This window comes from Sus scrofa, chromosome 1 (assembly GCF_000003025.6).
Source record: "Sus scrofa isolate TJ Tabasco breed Duroc chromosome 1, Sscrofa11.1, whole genome shotgun sequence".
Taxonomy (NCBI): domain Eukaryota; kingdom Metazoa; phylum Chordata; class Mammalia; order Artiodactyla; family Suidae; genus Sus; species Sus scrofa.
In genome coordinates, this window is record NC_010443.5 from 235,949,612 (window position 1) to 235,968,944 (window position 19,333).

The 19,333-nt window shown below is 39.1% G+C and overlaps 1 protein-coding gene across 7 annotated transcripts in view; it reads left to right on the forward strand.

The window, feature by feature from the left end:
- Window positions 1-19,333, forward strand: part of UNC13B (unc-13 homolog B) — a 239,348-nt gene that overhangs the window by 30,861 nt on the left and 189,154 nt on the right. The window lies entirely within an intron of this gene.

Genomic DNA, 19,333 nt, shown 5'->3' on the forward strand with positions numbered 1-19,333 from the left:
TAACCCACTGAGCAAGGCCAGGGATTGAACTTGCTTTCTTATGGATGGATGCTAGTCAGATTCGTTGACTGAGCCACAATGGGAACTCCACTTTGGACATCTTTTTATATCAATAAAGATAGATCTAGGAACTCCCTTGTGGCTCAGTGGGTTAATGATCTGGCCTTTTCTTTGCTATGGCTCTGGTTCTGACCTAGGAACTTCCACATGCTGTGGGTGTGGCAAAAAAATTCTTTATCATTGTTTTAAATGTTTACATATTATTCCATTTTATGATTTGCTAAAATATTTCCTTATTATTGGGCATAACTTAAGATATTTCTTCTTTTTTGGCTCTGCCTGCAGCATATGGAAGTTCCTGGGCCAGGGATCGAAGCTGTGCCACAGAAGTGACCCAAGCCACAGCAGTGACAGGGCAAGATCCTTAAATGCTAGGCCACCAGGGAACGCCTCTATTTTCTTGATAATACAAATGTAACTGAGATTATTATCTTTGTGGCTAGAATTGTTCCTTATAGCAATTTTTTTTTTTTTTTTTTTTTTTTAATGGCTGCGCTGGCAGCATATAGAAGTTCCCAGGCTAGGGGTTGAATCAGAGGTGTAGCTGCCAGCCTGTGCCACAGTCACAGCAACACCAGATCTGAGCCATGTCTGTGACCTACACCACAGCTCATGGCCATGCCGGATCTTTAATCCACTGAACAAGGCCAGGGACCGAACCCACAGCCTCATGGTTCCTACTCAGATTCGTTTCCACTGAGCCATGATAGGACTCTGTTAATTTTTTTTTCTCCTTATAGTAATTTTTAAAGTTCTCTTAGTGTTTTGTAAAAAGCACCATGAGTTCTGGGACTTGATAGAAAACTCATTTGGGAGTCTGCCCCAAGTAGATGTGTGAAATATTGTTTTAGTTACAGAAGGTGTGCATTTCTAGTCTAATTTTCCATCGGAAGAATGCCTACTTTGTGATCCTGCTTAAATTTGCTTCCCTCTTCACAAACCAAATCCAAATAAAGTCTCGGTCGAAAACCAGAATTTTCTCTTTTTTTAGGTCCCTTATAGCATCTGTTCTTACATCCATTTATCATTCACTCAGTTATTTGTTAGTGCCTTTTATATTGCAGACATTTGACAGGGTGTCAGGTGAATGAGTAGCAGATAACAAAACATAGTTCTTGCTGTCACGTAAGTCACAGACTAGTGGGTGAAGAGATAGCAGGAGATCAAAAATAAATAAGTAAATACAACTCGTTATAACTATTGTAAGAAAAAGAACTGGGAATAAATAATAGGGTTTTATTTTTGCCTGTGCAAATTATGGGAATCCCCTAATTTGTAAAAAGATCATGGCAAGTTCCCCTGTGGTGCAGGGGGTTAATGATCCAGCATTGTCCTGTGGCAGCACAGGTTTGATCCCTGTCCTAGTGTAGTGGGTTAAGAATCCAATATTGCTTCAGCTGTGGCGTAGCCCACATCCCTCTGCTGCTCAGATTCCATCCCTGGCCCAGGAACTTCTATATGCTGTGGATGTGGCTGAGAAAGGGGAAAAAAAAGATCATGAGGTAGAACTAGAGGATAGGGTAGGATTGAAAACTGAAGGCTAATTAGTGGTCATCTGCAGTTGACCAGGTGATAGATGAGGATGGCTTAGCCTCTTAGGTTAATGGAATGGAGATAAAGAATAGTGGATTGATTTGAGCACTATTTTTTTGGCTGCACAAGCAGGAACTCCCTGATTTGAGCACTATTAAGTAGGTGGATGGACAGGACTTGTTTGATTGGAAAGTGAAAGAGAAGGGGTCCTTGAGAGTTGAATCACAGTTACAGTTTGGGAAATTAAGTTTAAGATGGGTCTAGGCAAACAATTGAGGATTGAATTGAGATTATTAAGTCTTTTGCTTATCTTGATTTTTTGAACATTGGCTACTGTAACCCTTCTTGAATCCAAATTTGGACCTGGATACAAATTAAATTGTTCATTTGAATCTTGAAATTGGAGAATGTCATTCAGCTTTGATTGGACTTAAACAGAATCTGAGTATCAACAGCACATTGTCTGGTGCTGCCACTCCTATTGTAGATTGAGATTGAGACCTCTGATAGCAGGGAATGTTTATACCTCTGTGTTACGTGGCACAGCACCTGAAGGTAGGCCCTCAATAAATATTGAAGGATGAATGTAAAATGTAAAAATATCTGTGTACCAGGGATTGGTAATGCTCATCTGCTCTGCCTTGGCTCCAGAAACTAATTCGTAATCCTTCACATACTTAATTTTCCCAGATCTCTGCCTCTACTACATTAATGCAAGCCACCATCTCTCTTAGCTGGACAACGAAGATTTTTTTTTTCTTAAATTTTTGCCCCCCCCCCCGCCCCCCCCCCAGTACATTCTCCAGGCAGTAATTAAAGCTGTCTTCTAAAAATATAAATCAGATCATGTCACCTGTGTACCCTGACCTTCCAATGACTTCTCAGTATCTATCTCTCACTTTTTTTTTTTTCTTTTTTGTCCACCCTGCAATATATGGAGTTCGTGAGCTGGGGGTTGAATCCAAGCCAGAGTTTGGGCCTATATCACTGCTTCAGTAGCACTAGATCCTTAACCCACTGTGCTGGGCCAGGGATTGAACCCACCTCTCTGCCACTGTAGATACACTGTAGATCTCCTTGCACCACAGTGGGAATTCCATCTTTTATTTTTTAAATATGTCTTATCCCTGAGTTAGGAAAGCTGACATTCGGATACTTAGAGATTGTTTTATAAAGTATTTATGTACTTTATACTACACACACATATATATATACACAGAAAACATCTTTAGCAGCAGGCAGAAAAGCTTCAAAACAGAGGGACAAATATATTTTACAGATCTGAATTGAATTAAAACATCTATGTGAAGCTCTGTATATCTTTCCAATCCTCTCATCTAATTCCTTGGGAGGCCCCCAGTGTACATGCATGTCACTTAATGGTGTCATTATTGAGCCCTTCTCTAGGGGGCATCTGATGGAAAAACAAGGAGATTACCTAATTCCTTAGGCTACTTCTACTCAAAGTTGAGCAAGCTAGTAAGAATGCTTACTGGAAAGATACCTATATTCTCCAGATCAGGAGGATGGCAACCTACTGTAATGATAAGAATGTAGGTAGGTCTTATTGAGGCCTGTGCAGGTCCCAACCTGTCCATGGTTTGGGGTCGCTCTTTGCTTCATAAAACAAAGTAGAGGGCTTGTCTTCTGGGAAGACAGAAGCTGTCATCTCTGAAAAAGCCTCTTACATTCTTGGCTTTGGCATCTTCCAGGAATAGAGAGCAGGGATTGAGGCCTCCTGAGTCTGGTTTCCGTTGAGGTAGAAAGCGATGACAGTGGTTATGCTCAGAAAGTCTAGAGTTGAGGTCTTGTTGCCATCATAACCTGTCACAGTTAGCTCAGCCTGGGCTTCACGACAGTCACAGAAGTGGATTCCTTAATAAAATAATAATACAGTTACCCCCGCCCCCCAAAAGAATGTGGATGTGTAGGTAGGTCTTGAAGTCAGACTGCCAAATTTGAGCCCACCTCCATTGTTTACTGGCTATGTAACCTTAAACAAATTGTGTAAACCTTACCAAAACCCAGTTTCCTTAAGTGTAACATGGAAATAATACCACTGCTTATCTCATAGTTTCTTTAGGGATTAAGTGAGCATTTAAGGGATTAAGTGGCACTGTGTTTTCAAAAGTGTTAGTTGTGGAGTTCCCTTGTGGTGCAGCAAGTTAAGGATCTGCCATTGTCACTGCAGTGGCTGGGATCACTGTTGGAGTGCTGGTTTGATCCCTAGCCTGGAAACTTCCACATGCTGCAGGCGTGGCCAATAAAACCCCAACCACAAATAAAAATAAGCAAAAAAGTTATTGTTTTCACAGTTCTCACTATCACCTCTATAATCCTATTCCAAGGAATGTTTTGTATTTATCTCCATTATAGCTTTTTTGTTTTATTTATTTATTTATTTATTTTTAGGGCTGCACCCATGCGGCATATGGAAATTCCCAGGCTAGGGGTTGAATTGGAGCTGCAGCTGCTGGCCTACACCACAGCCACACTAAATCCTTAACACATTGACTGAGTCCAGGGATCAAACCTAAATCCTTACTTTGTGTTCATAACCAAATGAGCCACAACGGGAACTCTCACTATAGCATTTGTGTTGTAACTTTGTATTTCTACGTCTATGTTCCTACAGACTTTAAGAGATCTGCTTTTTTTCTGTTTGTTTTGGGGTGTTTTTTAACTTTTATTTTATTTTATTTTTTTTGGCTGCAGCATGGGAATTTCCATATGCCGCAGAGAAGGCTTGGATCTGGTGGTGCTGTGGCTGTGGTGTAGGCTGGCAGCTACAGCTCAGTTTCAGCCCTTAGCCTGGGAACTTCCATGTGCTGCAGGTGTGGCCCCCCCCAAAAATAAAAAATTTCCACTAGGGCCTAGTTTTTGTGGCACACAATGTACATTTGGGTTAATCTGAATGAAGACTAATGTTTGGTGCCTCTAAATTAGTGGGCTTTTGTACAGAGAACACAGATTTACAAAGTCTGGATAAAACATAAGCAAGCTTTAATGCTGCCTCCCAGGATCTAGTGGGGAAGAAAGGGATGATTCCTTTGCCAAATATGAAATTTGAAGGGTTTTTTTGTTTGTTTTATTATATATCAACATTAAAGAGGGATCAGTAGAATACTTTTGATTGGGTCCCCAAAGAACCTCAGTCCTGCAACCACAAATTCCATTGTCTAACTGTCACAGAGAAATGGCCACTGGTCCTTATGTTTTATGAAGGCAACTAGATGTGGCCTTAGCTCTTTAGTATGTCCATACATTCAAGTATTGGGCACAGATAATCCATTACTCCTTAAAGTGTATAAGTAAAAAAGCTAATTCCATGTTTGTACTTTAGGTGTAGCATTAACATATGAACTCAAAACTGCTTTATTACTATTATATTCCATGAACCAATGTTATATGTAAGGCCCATAGATTTCTAATTATGCGAGGGAATTGGTAGTCTGGTTACCAAAGAAAGTCTTGTTACAAAGAAGTATTTATGGTGTTTGTTTGGGGGAGGGAGTGTTAGGGTTCTAACAAAATGAATTATCTTGGAGATCCCTTACCAAGATAATACTCAAGGAATTTTGGAGAAATAATCTGATGAATAAAAAAAGAATTTTGTCCTTAAAGACGTTTTTGCCCATTATAGGAGTTAAAATTTTGATATAAATAATTGCTAGGGGAAGATGGAAAGCAAGAGGTACATATGGGGAGTTATGAATCCAATCAGTGTCCTTGAGGATGTGGCTTCCATCCCTGGCCTCTCTCAATGGGTTAAGGATCTGGCATTGCCATGAGCTGTGATGTAGGTCACAGACAGCTGTCCCAGGTGGCTGTGGCTGTGCTGTAGGCTGGCAGCTGTAGCTCTGATTCAACCCCTAGCCTGGAAACTTCCATATGCCCCATGTACAGCCCTAAAAGTGGAAAAAAAAAGAAAAGTAAATATAAACTGCTGTGACAATTTAGAGAAAGGAGACCCCCCCCCCTCCTTTTTTGGCCACTTTGTGGCATATGGAGTTCCCAGGCAAGAGATCAGATCTGAGCAACAGTCTTGACCTAAGCCGCAGCTGCAGCAACGCCCAGACTTAACCCACTGTGCCACGCTGGGGATCGAACCTGCATTCCAGCGCTCCTAAGGTGCCACTGATCCTGTTGTGCCACAGCAGGAACTCCATAACGAGACTTTTTCTTTTTTCTTTTTTCTTTTTTTTTAGGGCTGCAACCGTGGTATGGTTCCCAGGATAGGGTTGAATAGGAGCTGCAGCTGTCGGTCTACACCACAGCCACAGCAACTCAGGATCCAAGGCGTGTCTTCGACCTACACCACAGCTCAGGGCAATACTGGATCTTTGACCCGCTGATTGAGGCCAGGCATTGAACCCGCATACTAGTTGGGTTTGTTTCTGCTGCGCCACAATGGGAACTCCCAAGGAGACTATTTTTTTTTGTTGTTGTTGTTGTTGTTGTTGTTGCTATTTCTTGGGCCGCTCCCTCGGCATATGGAGGTTCCCAGGCTAGGGGTCGAATCGGAGCTGTAGCCACCGGCCTACGCCAGAGCCACAGCAACGCGGGATCCGAGCCGCATCTGCAACCTACACCACAGCTCACGGCAACGCCGGATCCTTAACCCACTGAGCATGGGCAGGGACCAAACCCGCAACCTCATGGTTCCTAGTCGGATTCGTTAACCACTGCGCCACGACGGGAACTCCCCCCAAGGAGACTATTTTTGACTGACAGTATATTTGAAAAAAAATTGGGAAACTTAGTAAGAGAGATAATATTAATGTTCATTGTTGAAGAATGAATATTTTGAACATGTGGAAATGTGAATTTATTAAGGACAGGAGTCATATATTTATTTTTATAGGAGTCATATATTAGTGGATTTTCCTTTTTGCATAATTTACTTTTTACCAGTTTTGGTAACAACATTAACAATCATCAGTGTAATAGCTAACATTTATTGACTGCCTACTGTGCGCCAGAATCTGTTCTAAGTGCTTTACATTTATTAACTTAATCTTCATATATCACTTAACTGTATTTTAAAGAAATTTAGACATAGGCCCAGACAGATTAAGAACTAACTTGCCCAAGATCACACAGCAAATAAATGGAAGTAGCTGGGGTTGTAACCTCCTCAATCAGATTCTGGGACCAATTACAGTTAACCACTAAGCTAAATGTTTTTTCTGTATAAACTTTTTCTTTGTCCTTTCCTGCCAGCATTACTTTAAAAAAACCATTTTAATCAAAGTTATATGTGTGTATAGTTTAAAGGGTTGATCAGTAAGATCTAATTTTGTTAGGATAAACAGTAGTCTCTACTCTTTCCCGTTAGAAGTTTCTTTAAGAAGAACATGTTTAGTATTTCTTAGGGCAAGCAGGGTATTGGACTAAAACCTATTTATTTGCTACTCTCTCCCCTTCATCTCTTTGTTGCTTATTTATTTATTTATTTTTGTCTTTTTGCCTTTTCTAGGGCTGCTCCCATGGCACATGGAGGTTCCCAGGCTAGGGGTCTAATTGGAGCTGTTGGCCGCTGGCCTACACCACAGCCACAGCAACGTGGATCCAAGCCACGTCTGTGACCTACACCACAGCTCATGGCAACGCCAGATCCTTAACCCAATGAGCAAGGCCAGGGATCGAACCTGCAACCTCATGGTTCCTAGTCGGATTCATTAGCCACTGCGCCACGATGGGAACTCCTGTTGCTTACTTTCTTTATGCTGTACTTTATATGTGGGTATAGGGTAGCCGGTGTTCAGTGTATCTCCAGTTCTGCAAGGACATGCCAGCCATGAGTTGTAGTGATTGCTCCAGCTTTCCCAGGCTTTGGCTTTCCTGTTAAGAATGTCATCACCAGAGTTCCCACTGTGGTGGAAGGGGATCAGCAGCATCTCTGCAGTGTCAAGGACATGGGGTTTGATCCCTGGCCCCACACATTTGGTTAAAGGATCTGGTATTGCCACAGTGTAAGTCTCGACTGTAACTCAGATCTGATCCCTGGCCTGGGAACTCCATATGCTGTGGGGCAGCCACAAAAGAAGAAAAGAAAAGAAAGAAAAAAAAAAAAAGAATATTATCACATTTTTCTTCTTAGCTTCATCTTCCTTCTAGTTCTTCCTGTTTTGGTACAGGCTACCATCCTTGATAATCTGGAATTCTTTTAAAATGGTCTTGGCCTTTTATTTTATTCTGTATACTGCAGTAAGAATCACTTTTTTTTAAAATGTAAATCTGATCAGGGCTTAAACCCTGCTTAAAATCCCTCAGGATAAAGTCTTGATCTCCAAATTCCTTGGACTGGTTTACAAGACATTTAATGGTCATCCTCAGCTTTCTCCTCCACTCTTGCCATTTCCTGTCCCCACTCTATGTTCCAATCATGATTAAGTTACCAGAGATTGCTCAAATGCACTATTTTTTCCCTCACCTCTGAGGATAAAAAAGGAAGTAAAGATAAGATAATTGTCAGATGTGGGCCTAGCCTTGTGAAAACCAGCAAAGCCACATAACTAGGTTTCCTAGCAAGAACAGGAATCAGACCTTCACAGAGAATACAGCTTAATTTGGAAATTAAAAGGTTGTTCAGCATCAAATGCATTGTAATAAAGAGGCTATCTTATTACCCCTTATGCCTTAGGAATTTGTCAGTGTGCAGTGGAGACATAATGTTGAGTTTTTCCTCCTTGATTTTTTCCCCCTTCTTTTGTCCTCACTTCTCTGATTTGTTTGTGTGATTCACATTTCTATTCCCTAAATGAGGTGCTGATTGATATGGTCAGTCACTATCCCTTATAAATGTCTATTTTTAGCACAGTTTTTCTTTGAGAGCATCTGTCTACTGATGACTGCCCTTGGGGCTGCTGATCACTTTTGAATTAATCAAAGAGGGACAGGATGGTGCAGTCATGCTGTAGATAGAGGTATTTAAATACATGGAGAATTGTATTAGGTTACTTTCCTTGTTAGCTCAGGGCTTATGATACAGTGTTTATTTTAGCAGAGCACCTAGAGTATAATGGATTTCTTTCCATAGGTGAATGTCAGGTGCCTAGGTATAAAGTACTTGGCTTGCCATTTTTGGGGTCATTTTGTAATTACAAAAATGTAGATAGATGGTGTTTTTTTACTAAAATATTTTTAGGTATGATCCCTTCTTTTTTCATTAATCTTTTTATTTTTTAATTAAAGTATAGTTGATTTATAATGTGCCAATTTCTCCTGTACAACAAAGTTAACCAGTCACTCGTGTGTATGTGTGTATATATACACATTCCTTTTCTTATATTCTATCATGGTTTATACCAAGAGACTGGATATAGTTTCCTGTGCTATACAGTAGAACCTCATTGCTTATCCATTCTAAATGTAAAGGTTTGCTTTTACTAACCCCAGACTCCCAATCCATCCCACTCTCTCCTCTTTCCTTCTTCACAACCACAGTCTGTTCTCTATGTTTGTGAGTCTGTTTTTTTTTTTTCCCATTAATCTTAGACCCTTGAGCTCTTTTAAAAAATTTTTTATTTTAATCATAATTGATTTATAGTGTTATGTCAGTTTCTACTGTACAGCATAGTGATCCAATTATACATATACATTCTTTTTCTCGTACTTTCTTCCATCATGTCCCTTGAGCTCTTTTTTCATCTGAAGAAAACTTTCTTTCTTAAAAAAAACAATTTTTTTTGGTCACATCCACGGCATGCAGAAGTTGCCAGGCCAGGGAACAAACCCAAGGCCATAGCACTGACAGTGCCAGATCCTTAACCCATTGAGCTACCAGGGAACTCCTTAAATTTATCTTTTAAATTATCACTTCAGTTTCTTCAAAGTTGACTCTTCTATCACTATTTCTAATGAAATTTATATTTTTTAATGTTTATTTTAATATTCTTATCTCACTGAGCTTCTTTTTCTTTCTTCTTTTTAGGGCTGCACCCATGGCATATGGAGGTTCCCAGGTTAGGGGTCTAATCAGAGCTGTAGCTGCTGGCCTATATTACAGCTTACAGCAATGCCGGATCCTTAACCCACTGAGCGAGGCCAGGGGATTGAGCCTGCATCCTCATGGATGCTAGCCAGATTTGTTTCCACTGAGCCACAACGGGAAATCCAGCTTATTTTTCTTAAATTTTGCTTCTGTGACTCTATTTTTTAAAAATTTAGAAGCTGTGAAATACTGCCTAAATTTTTTTTTTGCAGTACAAATTTTTTTTTTTAACATAATTTTTTTTTTCTGTACACCTGTGCCATGTGGAAGTTCCCAGGCCAGGGACTGGACTTGTGCCACAGTGGCATTCCAGCTGCTGCAGTTGACAACACCAGATCTTTAACTCACTGTGCCACAGGGGAATTCCTGCAATACATAATTTTAAAAGTGTTTGCTTTTGAGTGGTATTTTTCTTTCTTTCTTTTTTTTTTTTGTCTTTTTAGGGCCACACTCTTGGCATATAGAAGTTCCCAGGCTAGGGGTTCAATTGGAGCTGCAGTTGTCAGCCTACACCACAGCCACAGCACCTCCAGATTCTTAACCCCCTGAGTGAAGCCAGGGATTGAACCTGTGTCCTCATGGATACTAGTTGGGTTCCTTTACCACTCAGCCATGATGGAAACTCCTTGAGTGCCATTTTTCTTATATTGCTTTTTAATCATTTCATGGTCTTCTTATAAACAATTTAAATGTTTTTTCACCCACAAATAGTGAGATATTCATTCATATGTAGCCTTTTCCCCTTCTACAAACAGGAAGAGTATATCTTAGGTAGCCTCACTCTCCATTTCCTGTTAGAAGCCTCATCTTAGATTTTAACATAGGGCCCTGATTGCCAGTTAAGTGATCCCACAACCTCAGGAAATGAGGAGGGAGTCCTGACTGCAAATTACCTTGCTAGGTGAAACTTCTCTTTGTGTAGAATTTTATTTATATTTGGCAAATTTGCTTTGGCAGTTTCAAATCTGGTATGGCTGCCCTGCTGCTTTGTGGCAGAATAGTCCTCCTTTCTAGAGAATGGGTCTGCTTGGTGTAGCTACGTTTGCCACAGTAGAAAATGCCCTGCCACTTGGTAGTTGTTCATAAAGGAGAAGGAAGGAAAAAAGACATCTTGCTAGTCAGAACACCTCAGTCAATTCCTGTGGTCAGTTGTTTGACAGATGTTACAGTTAGTACATCTTTATGACCAAATAGTTGGCAAATGTAAAAGTATAATAAAATTATATTAATAATTGCAACTATATTAAAAAAAATGTATACTATACCAGATTGAAATCAGGGCAGTAGGGTTATATATGATTCCCATCTTTTTAAATGTTAATGTTTAAATAAAAAAGAAATGGTGGCTATTGTATTTAAGAGGTAACACTTTAATGTGGATTCTAAAACAGGAGGTTGCAAACAGGGCACTAAGGTACAAGGCTTTGGAAATTATTTCATGAGAAAGACAGTCTAGAACAAGGCAGGTTAGCCATTCCTGGTGCCTGAGGAACCAGGTCACTGGATGCAGAGTCAGTGTAAATAGGATTATTTCCTATAATCTCAAGGGTGCCAGTTATAGATTTGATTCTTTAGCAAGGTCAGGAAAACTCAGAAACTGAAGTTACAGTGTTTTGAGCATTAGGCATAATATTAAAAAAGAAGCAAAGGTGATCTCTTATTTTTACTTTTTATTTGTAAGGAACCTGGAGCCAAATGCTCTGCCTGTGCATTTTCTCTTTAGCCCTAACTTCCAGGGTTTTCATGTTGGCCCGAGTCTTAGCTTGTTTTCAGTCATTTTCTCTCTTTTTCACACATCTTACTTTTCTCCTTGTTTTTCACACCTGATGATAGTGTGGAATTAGATGATGAGGAGGGATTGTGTGCAGTTGCTGGAGCTCTTCTCAGCTTTAACTGAAAATACTATTTTGAAATTAACTTCATATTTAGATAGATTAAAAAGTCTGTTGATTAATCTATTATTTAACAATTTGAGGAAATTGTTGATTCAGAGTTTCTGTTGTAGCTTAGCAGGAACGATTTCAACAACTCAACTAGTATCTGTGAGGATGTGAGTTCCATCCCTGGCCTTGCTCAATGGGTTAAGGATATGGCATTGCTGTGAGCTGTGGTGTAGGTTGGGATCTGGAGTGGCTGTGGCTGTGGTGTAGGCCAGCAGCTATGGCTCTGATTCATCTCCTAGTCTGGGAACCTCCATATACCACAGGTGTGGCCCTAAGAAGACAGACAGACAGACAGAAGAAATGCAAATAAAAACTACCATGAGGTATCACCTCACACTGGTCAGAATGGCCGTCATTAAAAAGTGCACAAACAATAAATGCTGGAGAGGGTGTGTAGCAAGGGAATCGTCTTACTCTGATGGTGGGAATGTAAACTGGTGTAGCCACTATGGAAAACAGTATGGAGTTTCCTTAAAAAAACTAAAAATGGAGTTACTTATGATCCAGCAATCCCACTGACGGGCATATATCTGGAGGAAACTCTAATTCTAAAAGGTAAATACACCACAATGTTCATAGCAGCACTATTTGCAATAGCCAAGACATGGAAAAAACCTAAATGTCCATACAGTGGAATGCTACTCAGCTATAAAAAAGAAATAATGCCATTTGCAGCAACGTGGATCGACCTAGAGATTACTATACTAAGGGAGTAAATCAGACAGAGAAAGACAATATATATCACTTATATGTGGAATCTAAAATATGATACAAATGAGCTTAGTTAATTTTCTTTTTCTTTTTATGGCTGCACTTGTGGCACATGGGAGTTCCTGGGCTAGGGGTCGAATTGGAGCTGCAGCTGCAGGGCTATGCCATAGTGACAGCAACACTGAATTTGAGCTGTATCTGTGATGTATGCTGCAGCTTGAGGCAATGTCAGAAGCTTATTGTAGAAACTTTGTAATTGAACTAAATAAAGGAAAAGCTAGAAGCTCTTGGCACAGAAATAAAAGGTACAAAGAAGAACCAAGTGGAAATTTTAGAACTAAAAAATATAATAACCAAAATTAAAAAACTCAATGGATGAGCTTAATAGCAGAAGAGAGAGGACATAGATTCAGAGAACATGAAGATGGGATAATAGAAATTAAGATTTGAACAACAGAGAGATCAGGGGGAAATGATGAAAACAAATTCAGAGACCTGTGAAATTATAACAATAGATCTGACATTCGTGTTATCGGAATCCCAGGAAAGGAAAAGGAGAATGGGGATGAAAAAGTATCCAGAGAAATAATGGCTGAAAGTTGCTCAAATTTGACAAAAGTCATAAATCTACAGATTTAAGAAGCTGAGCGAACTCCAAACAGGGAAACCCAAGGAAAGACACAAAGACACATCATAATCAAACTTCCATAAAGATAAAAATACGGAAGCCAACAAGAGAGAAATTATACTTTCCCAATATAGGAGAAAAATAATGTGAATTACTATGGATTTCTCGTCAGAAACCATGGAAGCCAGAAGGAAGTGGCATGACAGTTTTAAAATGGTAACTGGAATGAATATTTTGTTTCAATGTTGTTTCACATCATTTCATTTTTGGGGGGGGAGTACATATGGAAGTTCCCAGTCTAGGGGTCAAATTGGAGCTGCAGCTGCCAGCCTACACCACAGCCACAGCAACACGGGATCCAAGCCGGCTCTGCAACCTACATCACAGCTCATGGCAACACCGGATCCTTAACCCACCGAGTGAGGCCAGGGATTGAACCCACATCCTCATGGATACTAGATGGGTTTGTAACCAGCTGACCCACAATAAGAACTCCTTAGCAGACAGTCTTAACCTGCATGGATTTCTCCTTGATATGCACATTGTTTTGTGGATGCACATGCATTTTTCTGGAGAGCAAGCTTGTAGCTTTTGTTAAATTTTCAAAGGCATCTGCAATTTAGAAAGGGTTAAGACTTTAATACAGTGATAGGATACAGTGACAGGACAGAAGGCATATTGGTGCAGTTTCATAGAGGAGTAGGTGATGATAAAAAAGATGGGCTATGCCTGGAAAAACTGAAAAGAAACAAAAGGTATCTACTTCATTTCTAGTCTCTCCTGGTATCCTCTCTCCTCATGCTTTTTTTTTTTTTTTTTTTTTTTCCCCAAAGCAGATTTAGAAAGATTTATTTTTGAAGAAATTAAATAGGAAAAGCTCTGGATTTGGGATACCACAATTCTCTTGTTTTAGCCTTGTTGTCTAACTAGTCCCCTAATGGACTTTGCCTCTCATTGGACTGAAAAAGTGCTCCGTGCCTTTTGTATTGTTGTTCCTTCTTTTTGCTTTTCTCTGTTTCATCCATGTCCTTAATCCCAGTTCTACTTCTATTTGATGACGTCTTTGATTATTAATCCTAGTCTTACTTATCTGTCCTTTCTTTTTAGATTGCTTTATCTTAACTACATTTTGGTTTCTAGGTTCATGGTGAATTATATGATTAGTTCTTTCCTCTGTACATTCGCATTGTTTTTTCTCTCTCTTTCACCTTCCTTAGGATAGGGACAATGTTTTTTCTTTTTTTCTCTTCCTCCTGCAGCTGCTTCTGGGATGGCATTCTGGTGAAATGCAAAGAAATAGACTTAGAGTCTATTATTTAGCTCCATTATTAACTGTCCATGTGATGTTCCCAGCCACAGAACCTCTCTAAGATCAAGTTTCTCTTTAACTGTAAAATGGAAGTAAAAAGGGAAATGGGCATAAAACTTCATAACATCCATTAACAGTAATGGTCATTGTGGTGTTCTCACATTGCTGGACATACACTGTTGTCCTTCAGAACTCCACTTACTTGGACAGTCACATCCTTCTATTGGAATCCCAACATCTGTGCAGCTTTCTCTAACCAACCCTGTATCTTTGTTTCAGTCATTCAAAATTCAAGTTGGAAGCATGATTGCTGCACCTAGGTCTGCTCCCTTTGGCTTCTGCAGTGAGTTGTAAGATTCTGCTTCCCATCTTTCTCAGGATTTCTTCAGCAGAGGAAGAGTATTTTGAACTAGGGAGCCCAAAGGACTTATCCATTTAATTTAGTTTTTCCTTCTTGTTCAACATCATTTTATAGATAGATATTTTACTCTATAATTTCCTAATGACGTATGAGGTTGAACATCTTTTCATGTAGTTACTTGTCATATGTGTGTCTTTGATGAGGTGTCTGTTAAGGTCTTTGGCCAATTTTAAAATCAGATGGTGCGTTTTCTTATGTTGAATTTTTAAGAGTTCTGTGTATATTTTGGATAACAGTCTTTTATTAGTTGTGTCTTTTGCAAATTATTTCTCCTAGCCTGTGGCTTGTTTCTCTTGAATTGTCATTCACAGAGCAGAAGTTTTTTAGTTTAAGGAACTCAAGCTTATCTATTATTCTTTCATGAATTGTTGCTTGGGTGTGGTATGCAAAAAATTGTCACCACATCCTCGGTCATCTAGGTTTTCTTCTATGATATTTTCTAGGAGTTTTTTAGTTTTAGTATTTTACATTTAGGTCTATGATTCGTTTTGAGTTAATTTCTGTAATTTTAGATTAATTTTTTTTTACATGTCGAAATTTGTCCCAGCCCCATTTGTTGAAAAGACTATCATTGTTCCATTGTATTGCTTTTGCTCCTTTGTCAGAGATCATTTGACTGTTTTTTATATGGGCCTATTTCTAGCTCTCTGTTTTGTTCCATTGGTCTATTTGTCTATTCTTTTTTTAGACCATAAGGGGCTTGATTACTATTCTTTTCTTTTTTTTTTTTTTTTTTTTTTTTTTTGTCTTTTTAGGTCCGCACCCACAGCATATGGAGGTTCCCAGGCTAGGGGTCTAATAGGAACTGTAGCCGCCCGCCTACGTAAGAGCCACAGCAATGCGGGATCCTAGCTATATCTGTGACCTACACCACAGCTCATGGCAACACCAGATCCCCAACCCACTGAGCGAGGCCAGGGATCGAACCCGCAACCTCACAGTTCCTAGTCGGAGTTGTTAACCACTGAGCCACGATGGGAACTCCTGTCTTAATAACTATTAGCTTTTATAATAAGTCTTAAGGTTGGGTAGTGTCAGTCCTCTAAGTTTGTTCTTTTACTTCAGTACTGAGTTGGCTATTCTGGGTCTGTTTCCTCTCCATGTAAATTTTAGAATTAGTTTGTCCATATCCACAAACTAACCTGCTAGGATTTTGATAAGGATTTTGTTGAATCTATAGATGAAGTTGGGAAGAACTGACATCTTGACAATATCAAGTCTTCCTATCCATGAACATGGAATATCTATTTATTAAGTTTTTCTTCATTAGCTTTCATCAGTTTTGTAGTTTGCTTCATAGCAAACTCTATTTGTACAGAGACCTTATACAAATTTTGTTAGATTTAATACCTAAGTATTTCTTTTTTGGGGGGGTGCTAATGTAAATGGTAATGTATCTGTAACTTCACATTTCACTCATTCATTGTTAGTATACAGGAAAATGATTTACTTTTGTACACAAACCTTGTATTTTACAACCTTGTCATAATTGCTTATTTAGTTCCAGGAGTTTTTTGGTTGATTCTTTCATATTTTTTACATAGATCATCATACCATCTGCTCAGCATAGAGGACCATGTCATATACAAGAGTAAAAATGTTATAAAAGGGAGTTCCTGTTGTGGCGCACTGGAAATGAACCCGGCTAGTATCCATGAGGTTTCGGGTTCGATCCCTGGCTTTGATAAGTGGGTCGGGGATCCAGTGTTGCCGTGAGCTGTGGTTGTAGACATGACTCAGATCCCGTGTTGCTGTGGCTGTGGCATAGGCCAGCAGCTGTAGCTCCGATTCGACCTCTAGCCTGGGAACTTCCATATGCTGTGAGTGTGGCCCTAAAAAGCAAAAAAGAAAAGAAAAGAAAAGGAAAAAGTATAGAGAATAATATATTACATACTCACGTACACACCACCTAGATTTAACGTTTATTGTTTATATTCAGATTAAAAAACTAATATAGATAAAAGTTAAAGCATCATTTACAGTCTCAGTCCCTTTTCTTTCAAGATATAATCACTTTCAAGTTGACATGCAGTTTTTCCTTTCATGATATTTATTCTAAAATATGTCTTTCTATTTGTCTATCAATCAATCCATTCCGCCATCATACAGAGTATTTGTTCCTTTATATTTTCTTCTGAAAATTCTAAAGTTTTCTTGTCACGTTTAGACAAGAAACGCTTTGGACCTTGAATAATATCAGTCTTGCAATTCAGCCCCTAATTTTTTTTGCTATTATAACCATTGGTTCATTTTATTAACTGATATAGACTTCTTTCTGTACCGACGGAATCTATATGTAAGTAAATTCCCAAGTGTAGAATTGTTAAAAAGATTTTTTGATTTTTGACCAACAAATGTAGTCATTGTAAATGCCATTGTAGTTGAGATATAGACAATTCCATCACCCCAAAATGTTGTCATGTTCCTTTGTCTGCTGTACTTTCCATTATGGTATTGCCTTTTCTAGCACGTTATTTATATAAATGGAGTCATACAGTATGTGGTCTTATGTTTAGCTTCTTTAAATTAGCAAAATTTGCTTCTCAATTGCTTTTTGCTGAGTATCAGTAGCTGTTTCATTTCTATTGCTGAGTAGTATACCATTGTATAGATATGCCACAATTTGTTTATCTAATTACCAGTTAATCAAGACATTTGGGTTCTTTCTAGGTTTTTGGCTATTATGAATAAAGTTCTTAGGAGCATTCATGCACAAGTATTTGTATGGACATAAATTTTCATTTTTGGGGGTAAATACTTAGAAGGCTAATTTCTGGAATATATGATAGATATGCATAACTTTGTAAGAAACTGCCAGGCTGTTTCCCAAAATGATTATTCCACTTTGTATTCTCATCAGCAATTTATGAGAGTTCTAGTTGCTCCTCATTCTCATTAACACTTGGCTTTGTCATATTTTAAAATTTTATATAATCTAGTGGGTGTATAGTGTTATCTCTCTCTCTCTCTCTTTTTTTTTTTTTTTTTTTTTTGCTCTTTAGGGCTGCACCCTGTTTTCTTTCTTTTTTTACTTTTTTTAAGGGTTGCACTAGCAGCATATGGAAGTTCCCAGGCTAGGGATCAAATCAGAGCCACAATTGCTAGCCTATGCCACAGCCAGAGCAAAGCCAGATCTGAGCCATGTCTGCGACCTGCACCACAGCTTATGGCAATGCCAGATACCCAACCCACTGAGTGAAGCCAGGGATCAAACTGGCATCCTCATTGATACTGGTTGGATTCATTACTGCTGAGCCACAATGGGAACTCCCTCTCATTATGTTTTTAATTAACATGTCTTTGATGACTAATGACATTGAGCTTCTAGTCATATGCTTATTTGCCACCTGTACATCCCTTTTGGTGAAGTGTCTATTCAAATTTTCTGTCCAATTTGAAAATGTGGGTTCTTTGTTTTCTTAATTTTGAGTTTTGAGATTTCTTTTTTATAGTCCTTTATTAGTCTTATATGTTTTGGAGTTCCTGCTGTGGTACAGTGGGTTAAGAATCTGATTGCTGTGGCTCGGGTCACTTTGGAGGTGAAAGTTTGATCCCTGGCAGGAGCAGTGGGTTAAAGGATCTGGTGTTTCTGCAGCTGTGGCATAGGTAACGGCTGTGGTGTGGGTTCAGTCCCTGGTCCGGAAACTTCCATATGTCACAGTTGTGGCCATAAAAAAAAAAGAAAACAGATAGGTTTTGCAAATATTTCTTCTCAGTCTGTGACTTACTTTTTTAACAGGGTCTTTGAGGAACACATTTTTTTTTTCTTTTTTTCTTTTTCTTTTTATTTTTAGGGCTATACCTGCGGCATAGGGAGGTTCCCAGGCTAGGGGTCAAATCCGAGCTGTAGCTGTTGGCCTACGCCACAGTCACAGCAGCTGAAGATCTGTGCCTTGTCTGTGACCTATACCACAGCTCACAGCAATGCTGGATCCTTAACCCACTGGGTGAGAACAGGGATCTAACCTGCATCCTCATGGACGCTAGTCAGATTTGTTCCCACTGAGCCTCGATGGGAACTCCCACATGTTTTATTAATGATTAATTTCAAGTTAAGTTTTGCATATGGTATGAGGCAAGGATAATATGTTATTTTATTATGATTTATGTAATTATATATTATATTTTATATAATATATTTATATTTGTTTCTATTTTACTCCATTGGTCTATGTCTATTTTTATGCCACTACCTCACTGTCTTGATTACTGTAGCTTTTACAGTAAGTCTTGAATTAAATGAAATTGAAGAATATTTGGGAAGAGGAATTGACATGAGTCTAAAAGCAGCAGTCCAGTGGGAGGCATACTTTGATTCAATGAAAAGAAATAGATTTTAGCACCAGGAAAATAGAGAGGGCCTTGTAAAATGTACTGAATTACCCATCTCTTGGAAAAATCAGGACTTGAAGGTAAGCTAAAATGAAACTGATTTGTGATGCTGGACAAGGAGAATGACAGATCTGTACCCTTGAGTATCCTTTTCAGGCCCTGGATCTTGAGCTTTCCTTTTTTTCCCTCCCTGTGGCACTTAGTTCTAATCTTCATTGACAGAAAGGTAGTTGGTGCTTTCTGGAATTTAGCAGGTTCCTGAATGTTTGGTCTTTGACCTTTGTTAAGGACTAGCATGCTATACTCCCAGTGTGGGATTCCGTCTTTTGTTGTTCTCCACTGATGTTTTGGAAACTGAGCTCTTTGTGATCATTTGGACAGGAGCTCTTCTTGATAACTG